Below are 18,884 nucleotides of genomic sequence, written 5' to 3' on the forward strand. Positions count from 1 at the left end.
ATTACAGGCATGAGCTACCATGTCCCAATGTTTCACCTTTTAAAATTACAATTTTTTTTTTTTTCTTGAGACGGAGTTTCACTCTTGTTACCCAGGCTGGAGTGCAATGGCGCGATCTCGGCTCAACGCAACCTCCGCCTCCTGAGTTCAGGCAATTCTCCTGCCTCAGCCTCCTGAGTAGCTGGGACTACAGGCATGTGCCACCATGCCCAGCTAATTTTTTTGTATTTTTAGTACAGACGGGGTTTCACCATCTTGACCAGGATGGTCTCGATCTCTTGACCTCGTGATCCACCCGCCTCAGCCTCCCAAACTGCTGGGATTACAGGCTTGAGCCACCGCACCCGGCTAAAATTACAATTTAATACGCCGGGCGAAGTGGCTCAAGCCTGTAATCCCAGCACTTTGGGAGGCTGAGACGGGTGGATCACGAGGTCAAGAGATCAAGACCATGCTGGTCAACATGGTGAAATCCCATTTCTACTAAAAATACAAAAATTAGGGGCCGGGCATGGTGGCTCAAGCCTGTAATCTCAGCACTTTGGGAGGCCGAGGCGGGTGGATCATGAGGTCAAGAGATCGAGACCATCCTGGTCAACATGGTGAAACCCCATCTCTACTAAAAATACAAAAATTAGCTGGGCATGGTGGCGCGTGCCTGTAATCCCAGCTACTCGGGAGGCTGAGGCAGGAGAATTGCCTGAACCCAGGAGACGGAGGTTGCCATGAGCCGAGATTGCTCCATTGCACTCCAGCCTGGGTAACAAGAACAAAACTCCGCCTCGAAAAAAAAAAAAAAGAAAGAAAAGTTTTTTTTCAAAAAAGTATAAAGCCCTTTATACCTCATTGATAAAAAGCCATTGATGAAAAGCCATTTATAAATATATACACAAATAAAAATATGTACATATATACATAATAAAACCATACATATTTATAAACAAATGAAATTATATAAGTATATACTATATAAATACAGAAATATATAAATTTATACACAATATTTATATGTAAATATTTGTAAAATATAAATATATAAGTATATAAATTTATATATAATATATACTTACAAGATACATAAATATAAAATCTATATTTATATATAAATACAATATATAAAGAATTATATATGTATATTTATTCCCTTATTACTGATTCTCCAGTGTTAGTTAACAGAAAGCATTGAAATTATAGTCTGTGCAAACATATTATGTGTACGTGAATTCCATATACAAAGTTTTCAGTTTCCAAAGTGGCACCATATGTGTTATTTCACTGTTAAATTTTTTCACTTTACAACATATTTTTTGACATTTTCTAAGTCAGTAAATTAAATTTTTCCGGTTATTTATTGCTGCGTAACAAAAATTCATCCCCGAACGAAGTTAGTTAACACAATAATTGATGACTGCCTCTTGTAGTTCTGTGGACTGAGAATTCAGATAGCGCATGGTATGAGTGGCTGGTCCCTGCCCCGCAGAATCTGTGGACCCCTCTGAGAAGGCTCTCACAGCAGGGGCTGGAAAAGCTGTGGACAGTCTCTCAAAGCCTATCTTTCTCTTCCTCTCTCTTTTCCTCTTCGAAATCACACCTTTGTGCTTCATTCTGGACAACAGAGTGAGACTGTCTCTAAACAAACAAACAAACAAATAAAATTCTAAAATAAAAAAATAGATCTTTCTTTATCTTTAGGCTCCTATGAAGCTGCTGAGTGAGGCACAGTGTCTTTAAATATGTAGAAGCTGCCAGGCATGGTGGCTCACGCCTGTAATCCCAGAACTTTGGAAAGCTGAGGTGGGCAGATGAGCTGAGGTCAGGAGATCAAGAGAACAGTATGGCTAATGTGGTGAAACCCCGTTTCTACTAAAAATACAAAAAATTAGCCGGACATGATGGCCTGGAATCCCAGCTACTCAGAAGGCTGAGACAGGAGAATCCCTTGAACCCGGGAGGCGGAGTTCGTAGTGAGTGGAGATCTTACCACTGTACTCCATCTTGGGCACCAGGAGCGAAACTTCATCTCAAAAAAAGATACGCGGAAGTCTCTTTGGTATGTCCTTACACATGTCTGAGGCCTCAACAACGGATGGTACAGCCTTATTCTTGAGATCATCCTTCCCAGGGATCAGATTTTCTGCCTTAGATTTGAAAGGTGTTGCCTGGAGACACCACAGTGAGAAACAGCGTCCGTTCTCACCCAGCAAATCCTGGTTCCTTGCTATTCCATCTTAATTCCACTGAGAAACCAGAATCGCTTCTTTAATTAATGTCTCTCTGCTTATCTTTGCTCATAGGCATCTTGAATAATCTAGCTGGCCTTTTCTATTTCCCACTCGGAAATCGCCATAGTCAGATCCATGAGGTGATGAGGTATCCTTACCATCGGTCATATTGATTTCTTGTTTTTTTTTTTTTTTTTTTTTTTTTTTTTGAGACTGAGTTTCACTCTTGTTTCCCAGGCTGGAGTGCAATGGTGCGATCTCCGCTCACTGCAACCTCCGACTCCTGGGCTCAGGCAATTCTTCTGCCTCAGCCTCCCGATTAGCTGGAATTACAGGCACGTGCCACCATGCCCAGCTAATTTTTTGTATTTTTAGTAGAGGCGGGGTTTCACCATGTTGACCAGGATGGTCTCGATCTCTTGACCTCGTGATCCACCCGCCTCGGCCTCCCAAAGTGCTGGGATTACAGGCTTGAGCCACCGTTTTTCAACTTGACAAGAACGAACCCGTCCAGGGTGGGCTGAAACGCCAGCCAGGGAGGAGGCAGGGGAAAGAATGCCATTCTAACAGGATGGTTAAAGCGCCCTGGGCTGCGAATTGGGGTGGAGGGGTCAAGCGTGTGGTTTTCATGGGGCAGAGCTGGGTTTGGGGTGGGCCAGGAGGTGGGACCAGAAGAGGGACAGGGAAGGGTTTATTGTGGCTCAAGCCTGTAATCCCAGCACTTTGGGAGGCCGAGGCGGGTGGATCACAAGGTCAAGAGATCGATACCATCCTGGTCAACATGTGAAACCCTGTCTCTACTAAAAATACAAAAAAGTAGCTGGGCATGGAGGCGCATGCCTGTAATCCGAGCTACTCAGGTGGCTGAGGCACGAGAATTGCCTGAACCCAGGAAGCGGAGGTTGCGGTGAGCCCAGATCGGGCCATTGCACTCAAGCCTGGGTAATGAGCGAAACTCCGTCTCAAAAAAAAAAAAAGATTGAAACTGGACCCCTTCCTTTTACCATATGCAAAAATCAACTTAAGATGGATTCAAGGCTTAAACCTAAAACCCACAGTGTTCTTGGGGCTATAAAAACTAGTGAAGCAAACCTAGAAGATACCATTGTGGACATAGGTCCTGCAAAGATTTCATGACAAAGATGCCCAAAGCAGTGATAAGAAAAACATATTGACAGATGGGACCTAATTAAAAACTAAAGCGCATCTGCAAAGTGAAAGGAACTAACAAAGTCAACAAACAACCTACAAAATGGGAGAAAATACTTGCAAACTATACAGCTATCAAAGGGCTGATATCGAGAATCTATAGGGAACTTAGGTGAAGTCTTGCAGCAGCTGTTATTCTAGAGCTAGTTTCTTCCTGCTGCCAGGAAGTTGCCATCCATCTGTGTGCTTTCTTGTACTCCCTAGGTGTTCAATGAGTTTTCTCACTCAGGATCTTCAGAGCTTGTCTATGTTCCAGTTCTTTCTTACATCCAGAAATTGTTGGACTTACACCTCTCCACTAACTGCTCTCCTCCTAGCTGCATGAGATTGTGGTCTTTTTATGCACATCTTAGTTGTCAGCTAGGAACTTAAAGAAATCTTTATGAAAAATTGCTAGCTTTTTATCTGTATGCCCCTTACCTCTCCAGTTCTCTGCCCCCCAAAATGTAGCTACCTAAGCCTCCATGAGCTCTGATCCCTCAATTTACTGAGAACGCTGTGTTCTGTTGGGTTTCCTTCTCCTTTACAGTGAGGCTGAAAATATCTCCAGGTCGAAAACTGGATAGTCTCAGGACACATGTAATTTATTCTCTTCTTACATGGATCACAGCCCTGTACTATCTGTTGTCCAATTACAGGAAACGCTTATTTTGTACATTTGTTTAATTTCCAATTGTTAATAGTGGGAGGGAAACTGACTTATTATGTTGTTTGGTGCAAACATAATTGAGGTTTTTGAAATTACCTTTTTTTTGTTTTTGTTTTTGAGGTGGAGTCTTGCTCTGTTGCCAGGGTGGAGTGATCTCAGCTCATGGCAATTTCCACCTCCTGGTTTTAAGCAAGTCTCCTGTCTCAGCCTGCCAAGTAGCTGGGATTACAGGCACCCGCCACCATGCCTGGCTCATTTTTGCATTTTTTAGTTAAGACAGAGTCTCAGCATGTTGGCCAGGGTGTTCTGAAACTCTTAACTTCTCAAGTGATCCAGTTGTTTTGGCTTCCTAAGTGCTGAGATTACAGGCATGAGTCACTGCGTTCTACTTCCATTACTTTCAATGGCAAAAACTGGAATTACTTTTGCACCAACCTCATAACATGGAAGCAAAAATTGCTGTTTTGATTTTAGTGGTCATGTTCTCTGCATTCAGAATTTAGTGGATAGCTATTTGATTTTAGTGCACCAAAGATGATGCCAATCATTGTAAGTTGTACTAGGTTTTTAAATTTTTGTTGACATGTTGTCTGTCAGGCGAATTATTCCTTTCAGAGATGTATGTGTGTATGAAAGGGAGGGGACCTGGCTGCTTTTAATATTTAGTCTTTGTGTTTAAGAAATGTAATGTTGGCCGGGTGCGGTGGCTCATGCCTGTAATCCGAGCACTTTGGGAGGCCGAGGCGGGCGGATCACGAGGTCAATAGATCGAGGCCATCCTGGTCAACATCGTGAAACCCCATCTGGATAGCTCACCTCACAACTGCCAGCGGCTCTCCTGGGCAGCACTGGCAAGGTCAGCCAGCAAGTCTGGAACTGCTTGTCGGAAAGGAGGCTGGGGCTATGAAAGGGGTTCCCAGCTAATTACAAACAATGCAGAGAGGACAGGGTGTAAAGCCTGTCGCTTATCTGGGCTATTTTTTTCTTTCTTTTTTTTTTTTTCTTTTTTTTTTTTTTGAGAAAGTCTCACTCAGTGGCCAAGGCTGGAGTGCAGTGATGTGATCACAGCTCACTGCAGCCTCCAATGTCTGGGCTTCAGCAACCCGCCTGCCTCAGCCTCCTGAGTAGTTGGGACAATCGGCATGGCTCATTTTCTTTCTTTGAGACAGAGTCTCACTCTGTTGCCTAGGCTGGAGTGCAATGGCATAATCTTGGCTCACTGCAACCTCCGCCTCCCAGGTTCAAGCATTTCTCCTGCCGGAGCCTCCCGAGTAGCTGGGATTACAGGCGTCTACCACTATATACAGCTAATTTTTGTATTTTTAGTAGAGACAGGGTTTCACCATGTTGGCCAGGCTAATCTGGAACTCCTGACCTCAGGAGATTTCACCCACCTTTGCCTCCCAAAGTGCTTGGATTACAGGCATGAGCCACTGCACCCGGCCAATTAATTTTATTCTTTTGTAGAGACAGGGTCTCACTATGTTGTCCAGGCTGGTCTTCAACCAGTCCTCCAGTTTCAGCCTCCCAAAGCATTGAGATTACAGGTGTGAGCCACCATGCCCAGCCTCTGAACCATTCTCATAAATCCAGGGAACAAAACCCTTAGCCAGATGTGCCTCCAAGGAGGCAGTAGACATGCAGAAGCAGAGACAAACACAGCTCTGCAGGAGGGTTTGCAAGGTGAGTGACGGAGCCAATGCAGGGCACTGGAGGCGTGCAGATGACACAGCCCAACCTGTGCCCCTTAGTACCGTGGTCTTCGGCCGCCGCTCCACGTCCACCATGTCAAGCAGGGGGAAGGCCATCTGCAGCTCATCCATGGTAAGAACATTCTGGAATCCCAGTCTGGAGCAAGCTCAGGGAAGTAATGCTGGACAGTTTTGGGGGAAGATGCCTTTCTGAATGCATCACATCACAAGCGAAGGGAACACAACCCAGTCCTGATCAAGCCAGGCAGGAGGGCAGCAAGCAGAGCCCAGCAAGGATGGCACAAATCCTGCAGGTGCTGGCGAGCAGGCTGCAACTGCACAGGTAAAGAGGGCAGCTCCTGGGCAACCCACCAACAGTCACCAGGCACATGACAGGTACCAGGTCCTATGCCAGACATGGCCCAGAGGGCAAAAGCACATAAAAATTTCTGTCCCCAGCTGAGTGCAGTGGCTCACACCTGAAATCCCAGCACTTTGGGAGGCTGAGGTGGGAGAATTGATGGAGCCCAGGAGTTCCAGGTCATTCTGGGCAACATAGTGAGACCCTGTCTCTACAAATAAAACAGTCAGCTACACATGGTGGCATATGCCTGCAGTCTACTCAGGAGGCTCCTCAAGAGGCTGGGGCAGAAGGATCAGTTGAGCCCGGGAGGTCAAGGCTACCATGAGCTACGATTGCACCACTGTACCCCAGCCTGGGCAACAGAGTGAGACCCTTTCTCAAAAAAAAAAAAAAAAAAAAAAAAAAAAAAAAAAAAAAAAAAAACTGTCCCGAGGAGCCCAGCACATTCAGAGCCCATCAAAACCAGTGTTCTGAGAACAGTGCTGCCAGTCAGTGCTGAGTTCAGAAGAGACTCCTCAGTGGGCTGGGGAGTCCAGCAGAGGGAGGAGGGCTGGAGCTAAAATCTTGTAAGATGAACATGAATCAGCAAGGAAGAAGAGACCCTGGGGAGGGCCAAGCCAGCTTCAGTCTATCTCCTCTAAGATCTGCCTCCATCTTCCTGTCCTCAATTCCAACTCGCAGTGTTAACTGGATGTGGTTTTGGATTAATCTCAAAATGAATTTCCCCCAAATCCTGATTCTGTCAGATTGCCCCATCAGTAATAAAGCCTGCCCTGCCCTCCACTGCCCTGAGACTCCTCAAGTTAACGTGCAAGGTTCCAGACACCCTGGCACCACCCCTCCTGTTCTCATTCCTCTCCCTATCCCATTCCAACCTCCTATTTCCCCTGCCTGGGAAACCTTAGCTATCTGCTGGGCTCCACTGTACCCCTCCAAGAAGCCAAGGCAATTCCTGACCCAGGGATACTCCACTGCCCCCCCCAATACCTGTGGCACACTCCTGTGAGCTTATGAGCCTTTAATCATACGCCTTGGTAAACGCTCCTTTATTGCTCATGGTGTTATTCTTGCCTCCTCAGGCACAAGCCCCTGATTCATTCATAAGCCCTGCGCCTCATCCTGTTCCTCATCCTGTTCAGTGTGTGGCATACCTCTGGTACAGAGGACAGGCTCAGCATCACCCAGCTGCTTGAGAACAGGGGCCTGGTATTCTGCAGGCTCCCAAAACAAGCTCCCTGTAACTGCTTCACTACCACTGGCTAATACACTGACTGAGCACCCCAAGGAAGAGACTAGAGAAGGGGTTCCCAAACCTAGTTACAGAACCACTAGGAGAGGTATTTTGGTTTTTTAAAAATACAGATTCCTGAGTTTTACCCTAGACCTAGTCAACCAAGGCTCCAGTGCAGAGACCATGGAATCTGCATTTTATGCTCCCCAAAGGATTCTGATGCAGGGGTAAGAAGACTGGCTTTTGGAAACCACCAGACATGAGGACCGATCACACTCAGGAGCTGTCCTCCCTCCCCTGAGCTCGCAGCATCACCCATGCACCCCAGCACCCAGCATCCCTCACTACAGTCCCCACTCAGCTAAGGGAGGGAAGACTCCAGCCCTGCCCCTTCCCTTCAGACAGAGTAAGACCAAAAGGTTACCCCCGGGCATTCTCCACCACAGGCCCCTGCCCAGACACCAGCCTCTGCTTCCCATGGTACTTTGAGAAGAGCTTCACGGGGCTGTGAGACAGAATAACCTGATCTGCATCCACCTGTGGGACAGCCAGGACAGGGGAGGGCAGAGGAAGACAGAACCATTGAGGGAAATAATGAGACAGGTGACAGGCCCTTTAGCCTAGGGAAGGGAAAACCCACTCAGAAAAAGAACGGACACAAAGCCCTCTCTAGCACCCAGCAGCACTTCTAAAATGCACCTTTCCAGATGTGAGAAGAACCCGTCTCATTTGGTTCTTGCCACACAAAACAAGAGGCCAGAAATGTCACAGATGTGGGTTCCAGCCACTTGCCACCTCGTCAGGTGGAGCTATATTTCCCAGGCCCCCACCTGGAAGCCACAAGGCTCACGTGTGCTCCCTGTCACTGTCACAGAAATCGGTGTTTTACTTTCTATTTTCAGACATGATGTGCAGCCCAGAGGTCAGAGCTGGGCTCCAGAGCCAGACCGCTGGGGAGCTCTACCACCTCCCAGTGGGGACTCCTGGGTGAGTCACCTCCCACAGGATCTCCCCATCTCCCACCTTCATGGCCTCTAGGGCTCTTGGGGGCAGTGGCCTGAGTACTGCAGACAGCAAAGGTCAGGCAGGGCTGGGAACTGGTGGCCCTGAAAGCCTGTGCCCTGGGGTCTTGCAACCCAGGAGCATCTTGGGTTGGATTGGAGAGGAAGGCAGCCCTGCTCTGGGGCTGTGAGGGGCCACAGCCTACCTCTACAACAACCAGGCCCCCCACACCTTCTTAGGAACTGTAGACCCCTTTATGTTTTTGTTTTTGTTTTTGTTTTTGGGATAGAGTCTTGCTCTGTAGCCCAAGCTGGAGTGCAATGGTGCAATCTTGGCTCACTGCAGCCTCCACCTTCCAGGTTCAAGCAATTCTGCCTCAGCCTCCCAAGTAGCTGGGATTACAGGTGACTGCCACCATGCCCAGCTAATTTTTTGTATTTTTACTAGAGACAGGGTTTCACTATGTTTGTCAGGTTGGTCTCGAACTCCTGTCCTCGTGATTCCCCCGCCTCGGCCTCCCAAAGTGCTGGGATGACAGGCGTAAACCACTACACCTGACCCACTTTCTGAATTTCGAGGATCTCTATGGGTCTTCCTGTCTCCAGTGAACCCCCCCCCACAACCATGGGAGGACAATTTCAGGTGGTCTACAGTTGTCGCCCCCAAAACATATCTGCAGACATCCTGAGATTTCCACGGACTGACGGTGAAACAGCTCTCTCTGCCTCTGCCTAGACTGACAGTGCAGTTTTATTTTCCTTGGGGGAAGGGATGGAGTCATCCAGTTCTGCAGAAATTTCATTGGAGTCAAGGGCCCTTTCCTACAGAAAGTCATGTCCACCCTGCATTATCAGTGCCACAGTCTGGGGTTCAGAATCTCAGTCCAAAGAATGAGAGATAGGGCTGTGTTCATACCCCAACCTGGGTGCTGGGCAGGCAGTGGCTTTTCAGTGGAGGGAGAAGCCTGTGGTGAAGGCTGCGCTGTCTGCCCAGAACCCTGCCCCTGGGCCCAGCATCCAGTGCTAACGGAATAGCCCCCACCAGCCTGTGCCCTCCCACTTCACAGAGCCCTGACCAGCCTGTGCCCTCCCACTGCACAGAGCCCCCACCAGCCTGTGTCCTTCCACTGCAGAGCCCCCACCAGCCTGTTTTCTCCCACTGCAGAGCCCCCACCAGCCTGTGCCCTCCCACTGCACAGAGCCGCCACCAGCCTGTGCCCTCCCACTGCAGAGCCCCCACTGGCCTGTGTCCTGCCACTGCAGAGCCCTCACCGGCCCGTGTCCTTCCAGTGCAGAGACCCCACCACCTTGTGTCCTCCCACTGCACAGAGCCCCCACCAGCCTGTGTCCTTCCACTGCAGAGCCCCCACCAGCCTGTTTTCTCCCACTGCACAGAGCCTCCACTGGTCTGTGTCCTGCCACTGCAGAGTCCCCACCAGCCTGTGTCCTCCCACTGCAGAGTCCTCACCAGCCTGTGTCCTCCCACTGCACAGAGCCCCTACCAGCCTGTGTCCTGCCACTGCAGAGCCCCCACCAGCCTGTTTTCTCCCACTGCACAGAGCCTCCACTGGCCTGTGTCCTGCCACTGCAGAGTCCCCACCAGCCTGTGTCCTTCCACTGCAGAGCCCCCACCAGCCTGTTTTCTCCCACTGCACAGAACCCCTACCAGCCTGTGTCCTGCCACTGCAGAGCCTCCACCAGCCTGTGTCCTCCCACTGCACAGAGCCTCCACTGGTCTGTGTCCTGCCACTGCAGAGCCCCCACCAGCCTGTGTACTCCAAAAGCACAGTCTCCATCGGCCTGTGTCCTGCCACTGCAGAGTCCCCACCGGCCTGTGTCCTCCAAGTGCAGAGCTCCCATCAGCCCGTGTCCTCCCAGTGCACAGAGCCCCCACCGGCCTGTGTCCTCCCACTGCACAGAGCCTCCACTGGCCTGTGTCCTGCCACTGCAGAGCCGCCACCAGCCTGTGTACTCCCAAAGCACAGTCTCCACTGGCCTGTGTCCTGCCACTGCAGAGTCCCCGCTGGCCCGTGTCCTCCCAGTGCAGAGCCCCCACCAGCCCGTGTCCTCCCAGTGCACAGAGGCTCCACCGGCCTGTGTCCTGCCACTGCAGAGTCCCCACCAGCCTATATCCTCCCACTGCACAGAGCCCCTACCGGCCTGTGTCCTCCCACTGCACAGAGCCTCCACTGGCCTGTGTCCTGCCACTGCAGAGCCCCCAGCGTCCTGTGTCCTCCTACTGCACAAACCATCCACTATCCTGTGTCCTCCCCCTGCAGAGCCCCCACCAGCCTGTGTCCTCCCCCTGCAGAGTCCCCACCGGCCTGTGTCCTCCCCCTGCTGAGCCACCACAGGCCTGTGTCCTCCCACTGCAAAGAGCCTTCACCGGCCTGTGTCTTCCCACTGCAGAGTCCCCATCAGCCTGTCCCCTCCCACTGCAGAGTCCCCACTGGCCTGTGTCCTTCCCCTGCAGAGACCCCTCCAGGTTGTAACCTCCCACTGCAGAGAGCCCCCACCAGCCTGTCCTCTCACTGCACAGAGCCCCCTCCAGCCTGTGCCCTCTCACTGCAGAGTCCCCTCCAGCTTGTGACCTCCCACGAGCCTGTGTCCTCCCACTATAGAGCCCCCAACAGCCTGTGCACTCCCACTGCAGAGCCCCCACCAGCCTGTGTCCTACCACTACACAGCCCCCACCAACCTGTGCCTTCCCACTGCAGAGCCCCCAGCAGCCTGTGTCCTCCCACTGCACAGAGCCCCCAAAGTGCTGGAACCCAGCTCTGAGCTGCATCAGGGACAAAGTCCCGGATACTCAACACAGCCCTAGAGGGTCAAGCCCACCTACCCTCAAAAGGGGTGGTGAGAGACAGGGAAGCCCCACCATGAGAACCCTGACCCCCCACAGCCCATCACCTGTCCCCTCACCCTGCTGTCATGGGTTAGCAGGATTGAGTCACTCTTGATGTCCAGTTGGATGACATCCTGGTTGTGGAGCACCAACAGGGCCTGGAGCACAGCCAGGCATGGCCGAGATCTGCTCCTCATTCATCCTGCGGGGGGGGGTGAGCAGGTGGGTGGACAGCTCCCCAGGGGCAGAGGGGAATGAAGCCCTGCCTTGGGCTGGGAGGAACTTGAGACAGCTTGACCCCACTCTGAAGCTGGAGGAATGGAAGACATGACCCCATGCCCAGGGGGTAAAGGGGGACACCGCACAGCTGGTTTGGAGATGTGGCCCCACCCCAAGTGGTCTGCAGGGGAACTGGTCATGTCACAGGAGGAGTCTGAGGCCCCAGCAGTACCTGGTGTGGGTGACAATGTTGGTGAGAGAGTCTCCTTCCAGAAACTCCATGACCATCCAGAGCTTGTCCCCCACCAGGCAGCTGTAGTACATCACCACATTCTCATGCTCATAGTCCCACATGATCACCACCTGTGCAGGGGCCAGGTCAGCGGTAAAAGTGGCCAGAGTGGAGCAGAAAGGGGCAGGAGGGCTGCCCAGACCTGCCTCACATCCAGCCACTGCCTCCCCTTGGGTCCCCTTGCAGTAGTTCTACATCGAGCTTGTGTCCATGGGGCCACCTGGCCTGCCCTCCCCTAGTACTGCCCCAGCCACATGGCCCTCAGAGGCAGCCTAAAGCCCACACCTCCCTTCTGAGTGCTCCCCTGGGACAATGCCCATCTCAGGTCAGTCCTGGGTTGGTGCTGAAGGGAGGTGGGAAGAGCATTTGAGCTCAGGGCTGAGACCCTGGACAAGCAAGTATTGGGCAAGGATGAGAAAAGAGGCGTGCATGTGAGGGCAAATGAGGAACCTAGGCTGGAGAGCTCCTGGTGCAGCTGGGTGTTGTGATGCATGGCAGGGCGAGAGGGGCCTCATACACTGGGCAAAATGGGTGCAGGCTTCCTCTTGTCAGGATGCTGCAGGGCACTGCCAGGGTCTAAGGTGGAATGGGGGTGGGGTGGGCCTGAACGTGAGAAACTTCCTTTTGGTGGATGTGTGGGCTGTGCTGAGGACTTGGTGGTTGCGTGGAGCCTGGGGCGGGGCCTGGAGTGGGAGACAATGGACTGTGCAGACATAGGGAGAAGTTGCCGGCCCAGGGCTGACAGACTGGGGTGGGACACGGGGAACCCAGGAGGGGCAGGTCTGGAGGACACTACCCTGGAGTCCAGGTGGGCCTCAATGGGTGTGAGGGGGCTGGACGACACTGGGTGGGTAGTCAGTGGGCCGAGGAACCCTGGGTCAGAAGCTCAGGGACAGAGATGTGGGTGAGGATGCTGTGAGGACAGGCAGGGACCTACCCGGGGTGGAGATGGCCTGGGGGTGGGAAGCAGTGAGGGGAGCAGGGGGGCCTGGCGCAGCACAGAGTGCAAGGAGAGGAGAGAGGGCAGGGTGGGAGCACAGCAGGGAGAGGAGGTAGAGTGGGGGCAGGGGGAAGCAGGGAGGGAGGATGGCAGGAGAAAAGGAAGGGCAGGGCAGGAGGGTGGCAGGGAGAGGGTACAGCAGGGCAGCAGCTCTCGCACCTCTCTGAAGAGCAGCTCATGCATCTGCTGCTTGCACAGGTCCATCTCCTTGATGGCCAGCAGGTTGCCCGAGCTGCACACGGTGGCAATGAACATAATGCCCGTGGAGCCGTCGCCTATTTTGAAGTTGTCCATGTAGGATCAGGGGTCGCCTGGGTCCACCACCAGCTGCAAGGCAGCCCGGAAATGCTCATAGGATATGTGCTGTGGCTCCCGCTGTGGCAAGCGGGTGCCAGGGGGCCCAGGAAGAGCAGGGGTGATGAGAGCAGCAGGGTCTCCGGCTGGAGGGACCAGCTGGGGTTCTGAGGTGTGGGGGTCTAGCACTCCAGTGCTGGGGGGTACCTTGGGCTCAAGCGGGAGGCCAGGAGGAGGAGGAGAAGTGCTGGTCTGCCAGGCCACCTGTTGATGGCCCATTAGGGGCCACGTCTTGAGGCTCTATATGAAACAGAAAACAGAGGTAACTGTCAGTGAAGGGTGCCTGGGCCCAGTTCTGCTCCCTAAGTAGGGGAGAGGCCCAGTGATGAGACAGACACATTGGTGGTCAGGATTAGATGCACAATGGGTCTGGCAGGGCTGGAAGGTGCCGATGGGAGAGCAACAGTTAGGGGACCTTGGAGGCCCTGGGGTGGGGGACGGGTCACCCTTCACCCCGGCATGGGTGGTTGGCGTCAGCCCTCTCATAGGTGTTTAAGGGCCAGCCAGCTGCCAATTTCACCCTACTGGCCAGACCAACAGGCTGAGGGGTGCCGATGTCAGGTCCAGAGAAAGGGGGTCCCCTGAGTCCTCCCTGGAAGACTTGGGCCTTTTCTCTGGCCCCACTTGTCGCCTGTCACCACTGTCGCCATCTGCCTCACTGTGACTGGTGATCCAGCCTAGACTGCCTGCCTTCCCCAGGACCACTCTGGCCGTGGTGGCCAGCTCCTCCATTATTCCATTTTCCCAGCTGGCACAGGCGGGTGCTGGAGGGCTGTCTCTCTGAAGAGAGTTGGAGCGTGTCACTGACATGTTCTCAAACTCGCCCAGAAGCAGCATGAGGGCCCCATTTTTGGTACCTTTACTGCCCTACATGATAGTCTGGGGTCCCGGGCAATGGTGGGTGGGGGTGCAGCAAGAAGTGGGGGACACAGAATGGGCATCCAACACAGGGACATGATGGCATGACACACACAGAGATAAGAGAGAGACAAAATGAGATACTGTGGAGTAAGGATGGCATGGGCGGTGGCCCGTCCCCCTCTGGGATGCCGCTGCAGGGTCAGAGGAGTGATGGCTATGGCCAGGCTGCAGCCTCCCTGGGCTGGGTGGGATCCCAGAGAGGCACCCCTTGTTTTTCTCCTGTTCCCCAGATGGGCAGCACAGTCGTGCCCTGTGGGGTGGAAGGGAAGGAGGGCAGAAGCTAACTCACCCCATAATCAGGCTGAAGGCTACAAATTACAGGATGCTGTGGCCAGGCTTGGGCTGGCACTTCCTCCCCTGTGGGAGCCAGTGTTCATGAGCCCCAAAACCACACTCTTTGCTCCCACAAAGGACAAGGAGTGGAGGACAGGGAGAGTCACAAAGGCCTGGCCCCAAAGTAGAGGTCAACGGGGTTCCAGGAGCTGGGTGCCAAATACAAACCCATGTGGAAACCAGGCAGGGCATCCAGTGCATTCCAAGTCTCTACCGTCCCCACTCCCCATGGTCTGAGTTGTGTCATACACGCCCACCCTGCCCTTGCGCTATTCCCACGCACACAGGTGTTCTTGCTGCTCCGCCCCCTCCTGCCCTGTTGGCTGCTCCTTCTGCTTGGAACATCAACTCCCAGGGTCCCTGTGGCTCTCTCTGTCCACTCTTTCAGGTTTTTGCTCAAGCTTCCACTGGCCACCCATCTAAAATGCCAGCCCCTGCCCTGCCTGTGTTCCACCTAGATCACCTGACAGCGGCTGACATGGAGCACGCAGGCATCTGTCTGCTCCTGCCTCTGTCCAGTGCATGCTCCTGGGGGCAGGGATTGTTTTTTCCTGTCTCCTTCGGGTCCCACTATATCTCAGCACCTATAAGCATCTGGCGCACAGCAGGGGCTAAGTGAACTTTTGCTAAACCATGGATTGATGAGGTGGTTGTGCAGGGGCCACAGTGAGCTGAGAACAGTGGTCCTGCTGACAGGGACCTTCCTCAGGCTGCCAGGCATCTGTAGCTGGATGCCTGCCTCTAATATGCAGGAAACACTGATCCCCCAAAACCTGTGGCCTTCTGCTGCCCCGTCTCTCCTGGTCATGGCTGTCTGTTGGAACCCGGACCCTACCCAGCGGCCCCAGGAAAGCAAAGTGGACACAAGGCTAGACTTTGCTGTTAGAACAGCGGGTTGAGGCTGGGTACGATGGCTCAAACCTATAATCTCAACACCTCTGGGGGGCTGAGGTGAGAGGACCACCTGAAGTCAGGGTTCAAGACCATCCTGGCCAACATTGTGAAAAGGTCTCCACTAAAAATAGCTGGGCATGGTGGTGGGTGCCTGTAATCCCAGCACTTTGGGAGGCCTAAGGCAGGAGGATCACGTGATGTCAGCAGTTCCAGACCAGTCTGGCCAACATGATGAAACCCCTGTCTCCACTAAAAATACAAAAATTAGCTGGCCATGGTGGTAGGCACCTGTAATCCCTTGGGAGTTACTCCAGATGCTGAGCCAGGAAGGAGGCTGAGACAGCAGAATTGCCTGAACCTGGGAGGTGAAGGTTGCAGTGAGCTGACATCGCAGTGGCACTGCACTCCAGCCTGGGAGATAGAGCAGAACTCTGTCTTAAAATGAAACAAAACAAAAGCCAGGGGATGGAGAGGGCCCTGGGAGGCCTGGGTCCTGTCCCAGGGCAGCAAACACAAGCACCCATGGGGCTCCAGGTCAGCACTGGCCACGAGGCACTGTGTGTGAATTCAGGTGCCCTATTTCCTGGTGGACAGTCACAGCCAGGCCTCTCATCTGGCGAGCCAAGCAGGGGCTGGGATTTTGGAGACACATGCCAGTGGCCACAGAGCCAGGCAGGTCCTGGAGCAGAGGGGATTGCATGCGGCCTGTGGCCCACAAGAGCCAGGGCCACACCTGCGGAGGCAGCTGCCACTCAGCTCCAGCTGGTCTGTCACCAGAATCCAACAGCTTTGAAAAGTGAAGTCTGTCACTTTTTAAGTGGTGGCAAAGAAGTCAAGGCATTCAAAAGCGTCCTGCGTGGGCCACACGGGCCCTTCCATGGGCCTCCAAATCGAGACTGTACTTGTGTCTATGGCCAACTTGTGGGTCTTGGCACTCCTCCCTGCCAGGCTGGGCTGGGCACTGGGAGATGCGAGTCCAGGCACATCCATCTACACCCCCTGGAAACAAACCTGGCGAGCTCCTCCTGGCCTGCAACCCTTCCCAGTCCCCACCAACCATGGGAGAGAGTCCAGGCTGTAAGGCTGGTTTCCCGAGGTCCAGCACAGTTTCCTGCCAGGTCAGCCTCATGCCGCCCACAGCCAGACACCAGGTCTACAACTCTTATAATTTCACATGGAGGCAGGAGAGGGATTAAGAGCATGGGGCTTGGAAACAGAAGTTGGTTCAAATCCCAACCTTGCCATTTTGCTCTAGATGGCAAGAAAAAAAACCCCAAAACCAAAAAGTCCGCAGTGTTCCACAGGGGTGATTTCCTACATGAAAGCTCAGCTTCCCCTCAATCTGCTGCCATTCTGCCTCCTCCTCATCCTCCTCCTCCTCCTCCTCAGCCACGGTGTCCCCTCCTCCCAGAAGCTTGCCTGGACCCCTGGTCTGGTTCAGTTACCTCCTCCAGGCTCCTCGATCCAAGTCCTCAGCACTAGGGACTGTCACCCTGTGGGAATGGGTCCGTTCCCCACTGCCAGGAACTCTGGGAAGGCTCAAGGGTGGGATGAGTGTGGTCCAGGGACAGGAGCATACTGCCCAGGGTATTAGGCTCAGGTTGGAGGCTGGTGTGGGGACTGTCAGACGGGTCAGGGAAGCCTCAGGTTGGGTGGCATGGGGTTCTCAGAACTTGGAGGCAGTGGGTGGAGGGTTGGAGAAGGGCCAGCCTGGGACCCAGGATCAGGGTGGAAGCTGGGATTACATCTCCGTTTCCATGTAATTGAGAAGGTGTTGGTTATAGGGTCGAGTGTGGGGTGAGGGCCAGGCCACTCGGGGTGGGGGGCGAGCTGGGGGAGGTGGTGGTGGGTGCCGCATACCTTGGGGGCCATGGGCTGGATGGAGGTGATGCAGGTAGGGTCGATGAGGTGCTTGGGCTGGCGAGCCGACTCCTCCATCAGCCTCTGCCACTGGCGTGCAGCCCAGTGAGCTTCTGCTCATGGAGATTGAAGCCCATGTGCACGCAGTGCTCAAAGTTGGATGGTGCACAGATTGCCACCTGCTTCTTCCTCTTCTGAAACATGGTTCCGGGGTCTCAGTGCGGACTGCGCGAGAGAATCATGGTGGCTGGGTGGCAGCAGTGAGCCGGCCCACATCTTCCTCCTCTGCCCCTAACCTGTCCCTTCGACTCTCATGTTCCGCCGGGATCCACAGGAGACAGCAGCCTCCTTCCTGTCTCCCTGCTCACCCCTTACCCCATCTGCATGGCAGACACAGCCAGAGGGCACTTTTGATTAAAGACACAGTGAGAGGGGCCATGTCCCCTTCATCAGAACATTACTGTCTGTGTCTTACGGGCCCACAAGACTCCGTCGCCTCTCTGTTCACATCCCCTGGAGGCCTCAGGGCCTTTGCAGGGACTGGTCCCTCTGCCTGGAGCTCACTTTCTAGTGTCTGCACAGGGCTGCCCCTCCCCTCCTTCAGGTCTCAGAGCAGCAAGGACTCCTTTCCTGACCACCCCAACTTCGAGACCAGCGTGGTCAGCATGGTGAAACCCTAGCTCTACTAAAAATATAAAAATTAGCGGGGTATGATAGGATGCACCTGTAATCCCAGCTACCTGGGAGGCTGAGGCAGGGGAATTGCTTGAACCGGGGAAGTGGAGGTTGCAGTGAGCTGAGATTGAGCCACTGCACACTCCAGCCTGGGCGACATAGTGAGACTCCATCTCAAAACAAAACACAAAGGGGCGAAGGGGAGATATGCTGGTCGAGGCGTCACACAGAGAGCCGGGAGAAAGATGGGATGGGGAGCCAGGCAGCCAGAGTTTCACTCTCCACCACATGGTACCGTGACCTTGGGCAAGTAACCACCTCTCTGTGCTGTGGATGAACCACCACAGGGCTGCTGTGAGGGGTAGTGGGTGACTGGGAGCAAAGAGCTCGGGGTGAAGCTGGGCATATGTGGGGGGCCTGTCTGTGGGGTCCACTGTGATGGCTGGGGCAGTCCTCGCAGTGCCTGTGGAGGAGGGGCCCAGGTCCTGCTCTCCTGGAAGCCCCCATCCCAGCTGTTCCAGGCCTGGGCTCTGGGGTTGCACATACCTGGTCTGATGCTGGTGAGATAGAAGTGCCCTCAGGCAGGTGACCTCTTCTCTGGGGGTGTCAGGTTACTTATCTGTAAAATGAGAAGAATGCATCTATTCATTCATTCGTTCATTCATTCAGTAAGCAGTCAGCAATGGGCTTCCTCTGTGGCCACTGTAGTCACCCAGCCAGCCTTTGACCTCATGGGAAGTTCTCGTGGGGCACAGTCCTGTCCCCATGCAGCAGTAGCCCAGAGTGGTCAGGGCTGAGTGGTGGGAGCATGGGACCCTGGAGGGATGTCAGGGTGGGCAGCAGGGAGGCTTCCTGGATGAGGGGAAGCGTGGACAGCAATGGATGAGGGCATACGCAGGTGTAGTTTCTGTGTTGTTCTCAGCTGGCTACCCCGCAGCTGGCATGGCACCTAGCCCTATGCCTCTAGTGAGAGGATGGAGGATGTGCAGATCCATGTGGCCCCTCCACACCTGCTCCTTCTGGCTCAGGCTGCTTCCCTGGTAGCAGCTGGGAAGGTGAGGCCCTGAGATAGGACCATCGATGGGAGCCAGCCAGGGGAACTGGTTTGGCAGCGGGAGCCCCAA

At 53.6% G+C, this 18,884-nt stretch overlaps 1 pseudogene; it reads right to left on the bottom strand.

The window, feature by feature from the left end:
- Window positions 1–1,385: 1,385 nt before the first annotated feature.
- On the bottom strand, window positions 1,386–17,288 carry LOC141582184 (serine/threonine-protein kinase PAK 4-like; annotated as a pseudogene).
- Window positions 17,289–18,884: the final 1,596 nt, after the last annotated feature.

This window comes from Saimiri boliviensis, chromosome 19 (assembly GCF_048565385.1).
Source record: "Saimiri boliviensis isolate mSaiBol1 chromosome 19, mSaiBol1.pri, whole genome shotgun sequence".
In the NCBI taxonomy this organism is placed as follows: Eukaryota; Metazoa; Chordata; class Mammalia; order Primates; family Cebidae; genus Saimiri; species Saimiri boliviensis.